The sequence below is a fragment of the Melozone crissalis genome, unplaced genomic scaffold (assembly GCF_028551555.1).
Source record: "Melozone crissalis strain CALT ecotype California unplaced genomic scaffold, PUWL_Pcris_2 ptg000018l_1, whole genome shotgun sequence".
In the NCBI taxonomy this organism is placed as follows: domain Eukaryota; kingdom Metazoa; phylum Chordata; class Aves; order Passeriformes; family Passerellidae; genus Melozone; species Melozone crissalis.
The window spans coordinates 11,908,015-11,923,661 of record NW_026535796.1 but is presented as its reverse complement, the minus strand read 5'-3'; the positions used below and the strand labels follow the sequence as shown (position 1 = coordinate 11,923,661).

The following is a 15,647-nucleotide window of genomic DNA, read 5'->3' as shown; positions in this document are numbered from 1 at the left end:
ATCCTCTCTGTTTTTCTTACTGGCAAATCAACTTCATATGATGTGGCTGTTGTTTACCTGAATACTGAGCACAACTGCATTCCTTCATACTCAGATCACTTTTTTTCTTGTTTGATTTATGACAAATGCTGATATATTATGAGAATTCACTGTTCAAGAAAAAAAATTTGAAATAATAAATAAAAACCAAAGTCATGCATGAAATCTGCCAATCTTCATTCTTTCCTCCAGATCTGAATTTTTTTGCACAGCATAGGTATTTTGAATAGGAAAAAAAAAAACAGGTCCAATCCTTGAAATCATGTTATAAAAACAGTGAAGGTGCAGAAGAACACACTGTGGGAAGGAAAGGGACAGATAAACAGATTAAAAAAAGAGGTGCTGCAGCACCTGACAGAGTTGCTGTACCTATATAGTTGATCACCCAGCAACAAATGGCTGAGAGACTGAGATATATTTGGGATAATCTCACAGAGTGCAGCTCCTGAAGTAGGCAGAAAGGAAGATGATGATGCATTGGTGTTTATGTTCAGTCCCTTTGAAAGCCCTGTAGGGAAAAATATTTCTGAATCTTCTGGAAGACTAAAGCTGGAAATAAAACACTGTAATAACTTCCAAGTGAATATATCTGAAGTGGTGAAGCTTTTCAATAGAGGCTCAGTATTTTCCCTTTATTTTATTTAAATACATCCTATTTTGGATACCTTTAAACAGTTACAGGTGACAGAGTGACCAGTCCCAACCTGAGGAAAGTCAGATTTTGTCAGAAATCCAGAAAGAAAAATAATTTCTGGCTTTCACTTTAAAAGAAAGTACATGTGATAGCAAATAGCAAGTCCTTACTGTTTGCAAGCTACTGAAGACACTCAGAGAAACAATCACCATGACATGATGTCCCTTTTCACTGGGAATTGCAGGTGTTTATTTAAGTCCTTGTAGGTTTGTGGACTTCTGCAGCACAGGTAAATTGAGGATTTGATCAAGGTCCATAGTGTGAAGTGGAATTGCAGTCCATTGATGTTAATTGATATCAACTTTTGACTTGGTTAATCTCACACCCTAAAAGGGTGGTGTCTCTTAAGAAGTTTTGCATTGCTTGCTTTTCAGTAATTCTTCTCCTCCTATTCCTATGTCTCTAGGTCTTGAATTGCTTTGGTTTTATAGTGTTTGGGGTTTGTTTGTTTCTTTGTTTTGGTTGTGTGGGTTTCCTCCCCACTTTTTTTAAATGTATTTTCTTTGTTTCTGATGTGTATCTTTGAAACTATAACTTCTTGTTAAATTACTTGTGGAATTAAGATCTGTTCTATATTGTTAACCTTACCCTGTGTCAATCAAATTGAATGAATAAAATCTCAGTGATTTATGCTAGAAAATAACTCTTTTTGTTACTTTTTCTCCCTTCATTTTGTCTGTGAAAACTAAAGAACCTGTTGTTACACGGGCCCCTCAAAAGGGCCTTTCTGTCTATGTAGGTTTTGCAATTAAATGGAGCAGGTAGTGTAGTTGTTGGTAGTGTGGCCATAATTTTCCCACTAATGTAGTCTTTAATTGGACTAGGGTTTTTTGTTTTATTTACTGAATTACTGTGTCAAAACTTGAACAACTTTGCTTTCAACTCTCAAACTGAATTACAGATTTAGGCCAAGGAGATGCAGCAAGCAGAAGCCTTCAGCAGTTGGACTGACCCAATTTTACGCATTGTTAGTGATTTTGTTGGTTTTGTATTGTTATATATTTAACTCTGCAGAGCTTTCAGGCAAGGTTTGAAGAAGAGTGGGAGGCTTTGTTTTCTTTTTTACTGTAAATATTCACACAGGATGACTGTATGATTTGGAGGATACAACTCTTAAGACCATGTTTACTTGCTCATCCTTACAGCATTGTGCACAGCACTACTGAATAAAGTGTGCAGGGAAAAAAAATTTCTGTTGCTCTGCAGAAATTTCTTAGATTGAGTCTTTAAGGGGGTCTTTACAGAGTAAGGAGAAACACCTCGTCCTGTGTAGGGCTTTTTGGGCAAACGTGGTGAATGAGTGCTGGGGGCATCTGTTTGGGCTGACAGTGAATGGGTTTGATTATACATATAGTAAGTGTTTGTATTTCATACAAAAGAAATGTGAGTCTCCCAGGTAGCATTTCACCATGGAAATCAGGTAGTGTGAATTGTTATCTCAATGTGCTGTCACTGGGAGGTGAGATTTAACCAGAATAGTCACTTCTGCTGTGCAGACAAGGAGATGACCTTGTGGAGAAGTGGCACACTGTGGTGCTCCGTTCCTGACACAAAGAGGGGGAAAGGCTGCCTGTGTCAGTGTAGTACTTGCACACAGACAAGGAGTCTAGACCAGAAGCTGTCAGGTTGTAGATTCTGAGGGATTTAAAAGGATCTTTGTGCCATGAAGAGGCTTTCTACCTGCATGCCTGATGTTAGGAATGGAGTTGTTGTGGAGAGGAATAATGCTTCGCTTTCCCTGCCAGCGTTTGTTTTTCTTTAGCTCTTCCTGCTTCTCGTCTCACTGCTGACAAGGAGGCTGGTTTGCCATACTAAACACCTTAGGGCTGACAGGATGGAGAAAACCTACAGGCTCCTTTGACAGCAGTAATCAATAAGAAATGAAAAAAATCTCTCTCTGAGAAGCCCTTTTCCAGCTGTAAATGGCAATGGAAGTCCTGAAGGTGAAACTCTGATTTTTAGCCCAAATTGTGAATGCAAAGGACCAGGAATCGGGAACCAGGGAAAATATTTGCAAATCAAGAGTTTCTTGCTGCTTATCTATGTGCACTTCAACCAAGGGGAGAGCTGCATTGTGTGAGACAAATGCCTCAAAAATGCCTACCTGAGCCCACGAGCTGGGGCTTTGCTTATTGCATCCCCCAGCACTTAGACTCATAGAATTGTTAAGTTGGAAAAGACTTTTATGATCATGTAGTCCAACCATTACCCTAGCACCACCATGTTCACCACTAAACCATTTCACTTGGGGTGCCTCATCTACACATTTTTGAGACTTCCAGGGATGATGATTGCAGCACTTTACTAGGCAGCCTATTCCAATGCCTGATCACCCTTTAAGTGAAGAAGTTTTTCCTACTATCTAATCTAAACCTGTCCTGGTGCAACTTTAGGCCATTTCCTCTCATCCTGTCACTTGTTACCCACCCCTCACCACCACCTCTGGGCCCAGCCGTACGGTCAGGTTTCTACCCAGTGAGCAGTGCACTCACCCAAAGCCATGAGCAGTCAGCTTCTCCAGGACAGTGCCATGGGAAACAGTGTCAAAGGCTTTACTAAACTCCATGTAGATGCATCCACAGCCTTTCCATCATCCACTAATCACATCACCTTGTCTTAGAACATCAGGTTGGTCAAGCAGCCTAGCAGCTGCTTTTCAGAAACCCATCCTGGCTGGGCCTGATCCCCTGGTTGTCCACTATGTGCCACATGCTGGCACTCAAGACAATCTGCTCCATGACCTTCCCTGGCACCCAGGTCAGGCTGACAGGTCTGTCCTTCCCCAGATCCTCCTTCCAACCCTTCTCTATCTGGGCATTCCAGTTGCTGACTGCAGCCAGCTGGGAGCCCCCAGTTCACCAGGACAGCTGACAAATGGTTGGTTGGAAGTGGCTTGGCAAACTCTTCCAGCAGCTTCTTCAGTGCCCTTGGGTGGATCCTACAGGGGGCCCATAGCCTTGTGTATGTGTACATGTGTAGCAGGTCACTGATCTGTTCTCCTGAATTATGAGGGCTTCATTCTGCTCCCCATCTCTGCCTTCCAGCTCAGAGGGATGGGTATCCTGAGGATAACTGTTATTATGAGAGGCTTGCTGCAAGGGCTTTCATTATCATACTGCAAACTTCTCCAAAGTTTCCACTTGCCTTATGAGAGATGGTGAATTTCTCCAATTCTCTTCAGAGCCACTGGAAAATGAGGAAAACTTAATCAGAACTAGGCAGAAGGAAGGATCAGAATTAGATTTTTAACCTAACAGGTCTGGTTTATTTTTAAATATAAGTAAGTCATTTCTATGGAAGAAAAAAAGTTTTTTTCTTTCCAAATAGATCTAATTGTGAGCAAGTCACATTGAAAATGTCAATAACAACTAGTAATTACAAATGGGGATAGAAAGAAGTTCCCAGAGCACCTGGTTAATCAAAAAATAGAGGCTGAAGAGTGTGGTATTTTTCATGCTGTATTATAGTGATAATGGCAAGTCATTCAGAGAGCACAATAGGAAAAGTTAGGTTTAGCTGATATATTCCAGTTTTGTGACACTGAGTAATTGTTAATACAGGCTCTTACTGTCGTCTTTTGCAGGAAGCAATGCAAGCAAATAAATATGTCTGGATCCCATATTGCTGTTTTACTCACAACTTCAGCTGCTTATTTGGTTGATATGGAGTTTTTATTCCCTTTATGTTAGTTGTGCAGCTAGGGAATTTGGTGGTAATAAAAACAGAGCTCTTGCAGCACACTCTGTGCTGATACATCTCAATGTTTCATGGAGCATGCGATAATCTCACGCTGCAGATATGGGACAGGGAAAGCAGTTTGCCCCCAGGGTCACTGGGCTGGTAGGAGAGCTGGGATAAGGATCCCTGGCCTTGAGTCTCAGCACAGGGCTCCCTCTGTCTGGCCATGCAGCCTCTGCTTTGGTTTTTTCATAGAACTGTTAGTGGTATCATTCCTCCTAAGGATGTGGGGAAGGTTTTAGATATTAAGCAGGTATCTTCCTGTCAACACTAAATTGATTTTAAAGGAGAGATACAAAAATAGCACATCCTTTTGTGTTAGATATCATATGTCCTCTGGAATCATCTTTGCCAAATGCTATTAATGGCTACTCAAGAGATTCATTCTATTATCTTGACTAGCTTATTTCTAAAGTAGTTTGACATTTTATTTGTCTGACTTATCTGTTGTTGTAGGGAGATATTGGTTTATTACCCTTTAGAAGGCTGAAATGTTAACCAGGAAATATGGGAGCTCCTTTCATTACATTTTTACTATGAAATACGAGCTCTCAGACTGGAGTGTCAGCTCTGCAGTAAAGGAGAATTCTGGCCTTGTGCTCAAGATTTGACTACAAACAGTATCCCAGACCCTCTGTGTGAAGCTACTTCCCACAGAAGCTGTGGGAATTCTTCAATCCTACAAAGCAATTTTAAGCCCTGCACACCTTACCTCTCAAATGGGAGATGGAGGTTAAGCTTTTTCTTCCTCTGGCACTGCCAAGGTCCCAGTGTCTGCAGTCAGGGTGAACAAGCACTGTAGGAAGGGAGCTGGAGTGAAGCTGGGTACCTGCTCCCAGAGCAGACCTAGCTGTGAACAGTAGGGCAGATGTAATTTAAAATATTCACTGATGTTGCTGCTGGATGTGTACTGTTGGCAGTGTGAACTATAATGGTATTGTAGTATGTTAACAAAAACCCCTTTTACCTGGAGGAATTAGAGCCATTTCATATGGTCTTCTTTTAAACTGGACTTCTTTCTTCCTCAGCTAGTCCAGACACACTTGACAGCAGTTAAAAGCTCTTAAATTTAATGGCTTTGGGTGATTTTGTATGGCTTTTCTGGTGTCCAGTCCTCTCTGCTTCACAATTTCCTGATTCCATCTTCATGTGTGCACACTCCATTCGGGAATGCAAGACAAATATTTGATTTTATTATGATCTTTGGGAGACACTATGAATAGGAGGGATTTATTGAGTGGCTAGGCGAAAGCTTGGAGTCTGATAAGCAGGGGAAACTGCTTGAGATGGATTTGAAGTCGTGTGTGTGTGAGAGCACTGTTTTACTTTGCATTACCTTTTTGAGTCAGAGAAGATAAAAAGCATCTGGTTAATAGAAGCCTGGATGAAGACATATGCTGCTACACTTGTTTTTGGAATCTGGTAAGTCCTGGGCTTGGCATATAAAAAATCTGTCCTTTCATGAAGGAGCTTTCCTCATATTAGAGAAAACTGTAAGGTAAATGAAACAAGTAAGTAGAGCAGGCATGTGTTATTAAGCAAGTTTTGTGTCAGTGGGTGAATACCCACATTTTAAAAAAGTGTCTAAAACTAGAGCCCGCAAAAGTAAATTGCTTTGTCTGAACAATACTTTTAAGAAAGCTTTTGCTTTTTGAGGATAAAATAATAGAAAACTTTAGGCCTTCTTATAGTAAAGATAATTGCACTCTTGCTTATTTTAATTACACTGTTTTAAGTAGGTCACCCGCATGCTTAAACTTGTGCAAAATTTAGGAAAGCGTGGCAACCTGGCATATGGGCAGATTCAGGGGACTTTCTTTTACAGTGCCTGTGTTACTCCAGCATTTTAGCATGGACTGCCTGCAGTCAGAGAGAGCATCTACTTGTACTTGTTTTTTTAATCTAGACTGGTGTTAGCACTTCTTTTCTGGGTCAACTGATTTCATTACAGACATGTTCTTTGCAGTCAGCTGTCTTGTAGCAGCAGTGATAAAAAGATAAAATCAGGCTTCTGAAAGCAATGGTGACAAGATTGGCTCAGAGTGGGTCAAGACACTAAAAACAGGAACAACTTCATGTGATCAGAGATGGTACTGAATATTTGCTTTCTGATTTAGGGTGTATTTAATGGCTACAGAAGAATAAGGTAAAAGTTACCAACTCAGTTCCTGATTTCTTAAATGTGTGATTCTGTTTTCCAGGTGTTTAGGATGCTGTATGTCCCTTTGGTACTGAAAAAGTCTGACCTTTGGTGTCATCTCATGAGCAGCAGAGCTCCAAGCACATTTCTAGCAGCTCTTCTCTTCTTCAGCTGCTTAAGTGGTGCACCCTAGCTCCTCTAAAAATTTGAGTAAAATATTCTTTTGAAAATATTTGGTTGCAAAGATACAATGTGGAGAGTACTAAAAGGAGCACTTGGGTCTGAGCTGAGTTTGTAGTCACTAATACACAGAGTAGTGTAGCTGCAAGCTGGTCTTTAAACTCCTTGGAGACCCCTGTAGGGGGATAGAATATAAGAAAATAAAGGTAGTGTAGAAAGTAATCTTAACCCTGAGGAGTTGCAGCTGGGCCAATGATCAAAGATTAGGAGCAGGCCTGACTTTAACAGGGCACAGCTGTAACCAGTGAGAAGAAGAGTGCTATAAAAAAGTGGGTTGGCTGGGTGAGAAGGGAACTGGAGTCAGTTGGCTGCTTTGTGAAGAAGAAAGAGTCAGTGCTCTGAGGAGCTGTCCATGAGAAACACCAAGAAGGTGTGGAACTTTTGTGATAAGGAAATGACAGTGTGGAACCCCTGCAATGAGATGACAACAACCCCCAAGAAAAAAGGTCATAAAGGTGATGCTAGTGGGTATAAAAAATTTGGAAACTGCTAAGATTTCTGACATGATGGTTTTTCCAGCATTGCAAGTGTTACCAGAGGGAGTTTAGTGGGATTGTACAGTACACAGAACGTCTGTTTCAGAAAAAAATCTCTTACCTCTGCTTTTTACACATCTTGTGTGTCTTCTGTGGTGAATTGTGCCACATTACCAGTGTTACCACTGCTTTTTTTTTTTCTGCTGAACTCCTCACGAATGGATGTGTAACAAGAGGGGACAGAATGCTTTGGATAAGCATTTGTTTGCCCTCTGGAGCTCTGCCAGTGTAACCTGGGGAGATTGCCATGCTGGGAGGTCTTTCCTGGAGTTCAAGAAAAGGGAAGGAAAAAAAGCTCTGTGCTCTGAACAGAGAAATTTGCACAAAGCACTCTATGGTGGAAACAAACCAGGTGGAAAAACAAGTCATGCAAGGTGGTTAGCAGTGCAACTAATTCTTCCTTTCTTCACTATGAAGCCCATCTTCTTTAAAAGAAAATGGCAGTTATTGGCAGTTTGAACTTCTTAGTGGGGTTTAAATTGATTTATAAGCATGAGATATGATGTTTTCCTTCTGTTGTAATAGCAGATAAGCTCTTCTCCCCCTCAGTTTTGAGCAGGACTTCACCAGGCACAGAGAAGAGGAAGCAAGATAGTGAGGAGGCAGAACCTCTCTTTTTATTTCTTGGCTGTTGGGTGTAGCCTCACAGTGAGGGATAGGAGCCACATGAAAACCCTGATCCACTGTCTTTTCAATTCAAAGACTTTCATCTGTTTAAAGAGATTGGAAACAAACTTCAAACCTGTCTCCTTCAGTTAAGCCCAGGTCAACTTGGAAAAAAAGAGATTGATGTTATCCTGGAGCACACCCTCTCTTCCGCTTGCTTGGTGTTGAGTCCACTGTGTTACAGCTTTGAACATTAACTCCTTCCTGGTGTCATGAGAGATTGCCCACTGGTTTCAACCCACAGATTATTTTGGCTGATTGCTGGAGGTGGAAATGCTGTATTCTATAGCTGTGCCTATCCCCATTTCTCCTCAGCGCAGTGGATATTTTTCCTTTTCTGGTTTCTTCTTTAAGATCACACAGGTTGTAGTGGAAGTAACCTAAGTAGCCAGTAAAAACTTGAAGTTGAAACAAAATGAACAAAGCTGTAGGGAAAATGAATTGGATTGGAAAGTTTTCACTGTGTGATCAGCTAAATCCTAAGATCTGTCAGTTCCTGGACTTTTCCTCAAATAAGCTACTTTAAATTAATTCTATAGGTATAATCCCCTATAAGGACATTTGTTCTAGGGTAAGAGTGTCTATGTAGAAATTGAACTCTTTAAATCACTTGAAAGTATTCTGCAGTAACTACTTTGTTTAATTTCTAAGCATATCAGGACCTACAGCAATTACAGCTGGTATTCTGTACCTCACTGCTTGCCTAAAGTAGCCCAGACTATGCCCAGTAATGAGTCAGGTTCAGAGTTTTGGCCTTTCATTTTATTTTATTTAAACTAGCAGAAGCAAACAGTCTTCTCGATGCTCTGTCTAAAAACATGTTACCCCAGATTGAAACTCTGCACAATGTGTCTGTGTGCTGACTCCACAAACCTCCCACCCTTTGCCACTATCTCTTTCATAACTCTAGAGTTTAAATGTGGAAACATCTCTAAGTCAGACGAGGATATTTGGCTCAGAAAATGAGAGGAGGAGGTCAGTGCATGCCATGAAGTGATACATGAGGGGATGAGATGTGTCTAATGGAAAAGTCTGGAAAAAGGCAAGGTAAGACTACTGAGGGAGAGAAAATTAGAAGTAAAGGGAGTGGAAACAGGGAGAGGCTGTAAGGTTCTGATGAAATGAAAATGAGTAGTTGTTAATATAAAGGAATTGCTCTGTGACTTTGGATAGGCTGGGCTCCCTGCTTCCCTGGCTGTCCTGCCATGCTGTCCCTGTTCACTTCAGCAAGAACTTGGCCTTCATCACTCAGAGGTTGCCATCTGTCACAGTCACCCAGTGGCCTGTGAATTATTTGTGCTTGTCTAGAGGCATGAGCTGAATGTGTGAGCTCTGCTGTCACTCCAGGATTGATGCTGCAGCTCAGCTGGAGGCCAAATGGTAGAGTCTCATCCCCCAAAAAAGCCCCAAAGCAGCTCTCTCCAAGGCTCCCAAAGAGGAGTGCAGGCCTCAACTGTGCTGTAGCCAAGCCTGAGGACAGAGTAACAACATTTAAAAGTGAAAAAAATATAAATGCTGTTCACCTCGGTGGACCTTACAGTTTCATTATTGTTTGGATGAAGTTCACAAAAATTTGGTGTGATAACTCTGCTATTTCCAGCATGTTTAAAACTATCTGCAAACATGTGAGTTCATCCTCACCTTTCATTCATGCTAAGGGGGAAGTGTGATACGTATATTAGACTATAGCACTGACCAAAATAACCCCAGAACTTTGCACCCAGAAGGCAGCTGATGAATGTGATGGTCTGTTTCAATGCCACTGTCTCCCTGCAGTCAGTGTTTAGACACAAATACATCCCCAAAATCAACAAATAGTTACAGTCTGTGAACTGCAGAGGGTTAGATTCAAAACTGGGGAAGTTAGCCTGTCTTCAATAAAGTTTCATTTATTTATGTTTACATTATTTTATCAGCATGATTCCACAGCTCTAGTTTAGAGCGTGACATTGGGAGTAACTGAGTCAGCTTAAGTGAGTTGGAATTGGACTCTGCTGTGAGGAGACCAGAGCTGGGAGGGAGAGTTAGCTCTCTTAAATCAGTGTACAGTCAGTAAAAATAATTATGTGGAACTACAGCCTTAATAGAGTGCTTCAATTTTATAGCAGCTCCTGATATGGCTGCTAAGTTGTAGCTAAAGTTTAATTTAAACACCACCCCCTGCTCTTCATGCTGCCTGTCATAATTATGAAAGCTGCTCTCATCTTATCATGGCCCTAAGAGTTAACAGTATGAGGACACTAAAGGTAGGCTAGGAGTGAGTCATCTACTCCATATCATGAATTTATAAACTAGTTATGCCAGTGGAATTATTAAAGAAATTTGGTGTTCTGGAAGTACTTTTCATAGTCCAAGTGTGTGTTACACTCCTATTAATTTAATAATTTAAGCTTGCCTTTTCTGAAAGTGTGTTGATGCTGTTTGTAGGAGTTTTGGAAGATGCAAAGTCTGTTTACAGCCTCAGTCTCATCATGTCTTTCTGTTGTTACAGAGCTGTTTGAAATTTTGTTTAAGGTTAAATCTGTGCAATTCCTCCTTATCAACTGAATAATGCTTCTAATGTATTGAGAGCAGGTTTTTTTTTTTGTTAATTTTGCCAAAAACTGTATCTATTGCTTTATAGTTTAATAGAAACCTTCTGAAGTACTGAAGAGAGCTTCACAGTATTGTTTAACATTTTCATAATGTGCAAGTGGAACATACTTGGGTTGTCCTGGCTTTTGGAATTTAGGCAGCCCTTTAGTTAGTATTTCTGGACATGTCTGTGGCACAGATTTCGATTTCTTTGCCATTTTGAATTTCTTTCTTTTTACTTCACCAGGTACTAAATCTAATAAGGGCAGACAAGTCACTATAGAATTGAAGCAGAAACAGGAAATAGGCATTTGTCGTATGGATGAATTTCAACAAGCTTGATTTCATATTGCCTTTTGAAAAGCAGCCTGATATGATAAATGACAGCAAATGAAATTCTGTTTAACAGTTACTGACCCCTTTTTTTGGTAGTATTCCTGCAGATGTTGCAGTATTCAAGCCTAAATATAGAAAATAGGCTGCAAGCAAGTTATGAAGCTTTCCATAGGTATAGTGTTCTCCAAAGTGCTTTGAGTAATAAAGTCTTGCTAAGTATGAATAATTTTGCTATTGTCTAGTTCTGTTACAAATGTGAAAGAATAGAAAAATGGAGATTCTCCTGACAGATGTTAGCCGTGCCCCTTGATGTACATCTGGGAAGCCCTTGGACTTAACTTGCAATATCCTCACATACATTAGCATTCACTGGTTGATCAGTGCTTCTCTGCCCCTTGCCTTGGCAAACACATGACTGATAATGTTTGTTGTCTGATTACAATGGGAAATCTCTTTCATTTTAGAAGTATTGATTGCCAAGGTCAACATGAGATGGCATGCCAGCCAAGCCCGAGGAGGGCAGTAGATCTTGGGAATGACAGAAGAGGATGGCCAGATTCTTTATCAGGGAGTCTTTAATTTCAGATATCCCTGCTAATGAGCATCTCCTGGCATGGGAGAGCTCTCTTACAGTGTCTGGGTTACAGAGGATAAAGCATGTATAGGAGGGCATAGTTTTTCTCCTCTTACCTAATGCATGTGGGCAAAGAAATCAGCAAAGCCCATGGAGCTGCCACCTGCTGAACCACCTCCTTTAAAATCTTGGGGGCACGTCATTAGATGCACATTAGCAGGAATACGTTTAGTAGTACAAGGATACAGAAAAACATGCTCATGAAGATCAGTCCTTCTGAACAGAGCCAAGTCCAAGCATTCTCTCTGCCTCCTTGTTCTGTGGGAAATCTGTGACAGAGCTAATTGCGACAAAACCAATTTTTTAACCAATTTGATATCGCATCTGGAAAAAATGTCAAGATACTTTACAGCCTTACTTGTAGTCAAGCAAACATTGAGCAGAAATTTTTGGAAGACAGCTTATTCTCTTCATAATGTATTTGTATTTATCATGTGTGTATACACTGATCTCTACTCCTACAGAAATGCAGACTGTGGAAACACAATGTTCATTTTTAGAATCCTTGAGTACAGTGGTCCCTAATAGCTTCTGGATGTATTATTTCTTTTTTATTTTTTTCCATTCTCTTTTGTGCCTCTAAGAAAGAGGAGCAAAGGCCAACTTTGGCAGCAGCCGCTTTCCTTTTGAGAACCTCTGTTCTTTGCTGTGTCAGATGGTGTTAGAGAATAGTTTCTAAACCAGATTAATTGAGTTCAAACAAAGTTTCCAAGCTTTGCAGAAGCTGTCAATTTGCGTTTTTATTTTTATTTCCTTTTTTGACACAATCTAGTGTCAAAAAGAGTTCAAAATCCAATATGACAGCATGATGAGAAGGTGTTGTGCCTTCTTTCCAATTTAGAAGAATTGCCTTCCAAGTGAGAAGATCTCCAGCATCTCCTAGTGCTGTGAAGAATGCAGCAAGTACAAAGATGCTCTGCAATAAATATCTCCAGGAGAACTGGTGAAGCCTGAATTTGGACGTGACTGAGCCAGTTGAAACCCTCCACAGTACCTCATAAGCTGTGACTTTGAGGAGCAAGTATTCTGTTGTATCTAATTTGCTGACAAGAAAACTGTTTGCTGATTTTTAATGACTTCTTGCATTAGGTTTCCTTGCAAATCCTTGTCTCCTATCCAGTATTAGCTTCCTCTTGGGAAAGCCCTGAGAATGAAAGGAAATAGAATTCCAGATATTATATTCTGGTTTATTAATTCTCTATCTTGGACACAGTTGCAGAGCTGCTGTATTCTGTTACAGTATTTATTCCTACCTGTTGTTTGGAGTGGCGTTTGCTTCCCTCCCAGGGTGAATCTCCTGTTCATCCCTGTCCACCTACAGTTGTTGGTGTGATGAGCCATTTGGGCATAGTCAGGTTCCCTGAAGGAGTAAATGAATAGCTTCCTACAGGTTTTGTCAGTCTCTTGAGTACCCTCTACAAGCTAACTGCTCACTTAGTTAGTTAGTGTTGCTCGGTCTGTAGACAATTTGAAATTCCTTTGGCTTCAGATCTGGGTTTCAGTGAAGCTGTGTATGCAATATCTTAACCTTAAACTGTTGTTTAAACTTGTACTTCCCTAACACTTTTAGTACCTAAACTAGGTACTTTATGAATGTGCTTGTAGGCTTAAATGCCTACAAAGTACCAGCAGGTGCCAGCTCTTGCATTTGCCCCATTCAATATTGCTCAGTATTGTGGATGGTGCAGAACCTGCTGTGAAAATCTTAAATCTTTGGCTTGCCAGCAGAAATGTCATGCAGTTAACTCACTGCCTGGTCTCTGCTATGCTTCATCTACTTTTCAGATTTCATTTGAGATTTGGTAATACCAGGTCTGCAAGTGGCAATGACAGCCCCAGGTGTTTGTAGGCATGTGGCCAGAGGTGTGTGTTTAAATGCATGGATGTCTGTGTGCACACTGAATGCCTATGCAATTCCATTGCGTTCTGAGTGACCACCATCACTGCCAGTGGGCTGCCAGGGTTTTATTTCATTGCTTTGACTCTCAAGGTGCCCTAAGTGAAGAAGGAATGACAGCACTTCGGCTGGGAAGGCACACATTCTAGAGATTGCTCAGGAGGAAAGCGCTTGACTTGGCAAGTTCAATTTTGAAAGCAATTTTTTCCAGGGTACTGAAAGATAACAGGGGAGGAATCCTGCCCAGGAAACGAGACACAAAATTTACCAACTGTCAGACAAGTGGCATTGACTTTGAACAAAATGAACACCACACTCTCTGAGGCTTGAGGTGTCAGTGAAGCCCAAAAATCATATACACATATTTGAATGATGCAGATGAGTAGCCTTTGTATGGCAAGGTTGCTTTTATCTCCTAATGTAAAATAATAGCATCTATAAAGGTGATTTTGCTACAGGGAGGACTTCCATGCAATCTAGATGTTGAAACAAATATCTTGAAGATGTGTAGAATAATGAATTTTAATTGATTGCAGTCCTCATTCCATGGGAAAACTTCTTTCTATATTTTATAGCATGTTTCACTTCAAATACTGATCCTGTTTGAAGGGGTTTCCAATAAAATAAAAAGTGATGAGTGTTGAGAAAGATAGATATAATGAGTAATAGATAAGCTATTCTGTCTTTTAGCGTTCATGTAGTGCTTTGAGGACTAGAATTAAAAACCACAAATTCAGAAAGGTTTATTAAGTTGTTGAGCTAGAACAGGCAGAAATGGTGGTCAAAGTGTACAAACATGATATCAGGGGTATTTTTTATTATCTTGTTTTAGAAGCCTCAGGTGTCCTGCTGCTGTGTTAGATCTGTGTCAGTTTGATTAAGCTGACAGGTTTATACTTCCCAGTTGGAAGCTGGGTCTGTGCTGTTTGTGCCAGTTAGAGGATTGTGGAGGAGCTGCCAGGCAGGTGCTTTGCAGGGCCACGAGAGGTGAGAGCTGCAGGGGACAGCACACTGCAGGTAAGGAAAGCTGCAGAATGGTCCCTTTCTGTCCCTGCCCCCTCTGTCCATGGGACCTGTTGCTCTCACTTTGGCCCAGTGATGCTGCTCCCAGCACGTGCCAGGCCTGGGAGTGAACATTATTTATTGTGTTAAGTCAAACCATGAGCTGAAGCTGAGTGAACAGTCACAATCTGCCTAAGGAAATTGATGTAAGTGTGGTAATTCTGCCTGTGATGTTCCTTGAAGATCACATTTCTCCAACAAAATGAGAGGTTTACCTACAAACCCCCAGATTTGTCACTGCCTAGCTCCACCAAGGACAATGACATCAGTGTTTCCTGGGGATATCCCCACGTGTAGGAGAGCAGTGGAACCTGGAAGGGGCTGTAGTCAGGTGGGGGTTGGCCTCTTTTCCAGGCAACCAGTGACCAGATGAGAGGGAATGGCCTCAAGCTGTGCCAGGGCAGCTTCAGGTGGGACATCAGGAAGGATTTACTCACTGAGGGGGTGGCCAGGCATGGGCATGTGCTCCCCAGGGAGGTGATGGAGTCACCATTCCTGTAGGTGTTCAAGGAATGGCTGGAGGCAGCACTTAGTGATGTGGTTTAGTTGACATAGAACCATAGAGTATTCAAGGGAAGCATAGAATGTTGTGGAGTTGAGTTAGACTTTAAAGATCATCTGGTCCCAACCCCCTGTCATGGACAGGAATACCTCCCACTAGACCAGGTTGCTCAAGGCCTTATCCAGCCTGGCTTTGAACACTTCCAGGGTTGGGGCATCTATAAGCTCCCTAATCAACTTGGTCCAGTGTCTCACCACCCTCATGGCAAAAAAACTCTTCTAATACCTAACCTAAATTTTCTCTCTTTCGATTTCAAAATTATTTTATAATTACTCCTTGTCCTGTCACCACAGTTCCTGCTGAAGAGTCCCTCTCTCCCTGTTATTAGGTCAAAGGTTGCATTTGATGATCTTGGAGGTTTTTTTTTCAATCTTAATGATTCTATCTTTCATGATTTTAAATTACAATAATGCTTTAAAATTACAAATAATGCTTTAAAAATTACATTTTACAAGATCAGGTTTTAATTACAAAGTCAAAACAAAGCTGTCAAATCCAAGGGGAAAAAAAATGTATTGTTCAGTGGAAA

The 15,647-nt window shown here is 41.0% G+C and overlaps 1 protein-coding gene across 1 annotated transcript in view; it reads left to right on the top strand.

The window, feature by feature from the left end:
• Positions 1 to 15,647, top strand: part of TSPAN4 (tetraspanin 4) — a 414,602-nt gene that overhangs the window by 149,955 nt on the left and 249,000 nt on the right. The window lies entirely within an intron of this gene.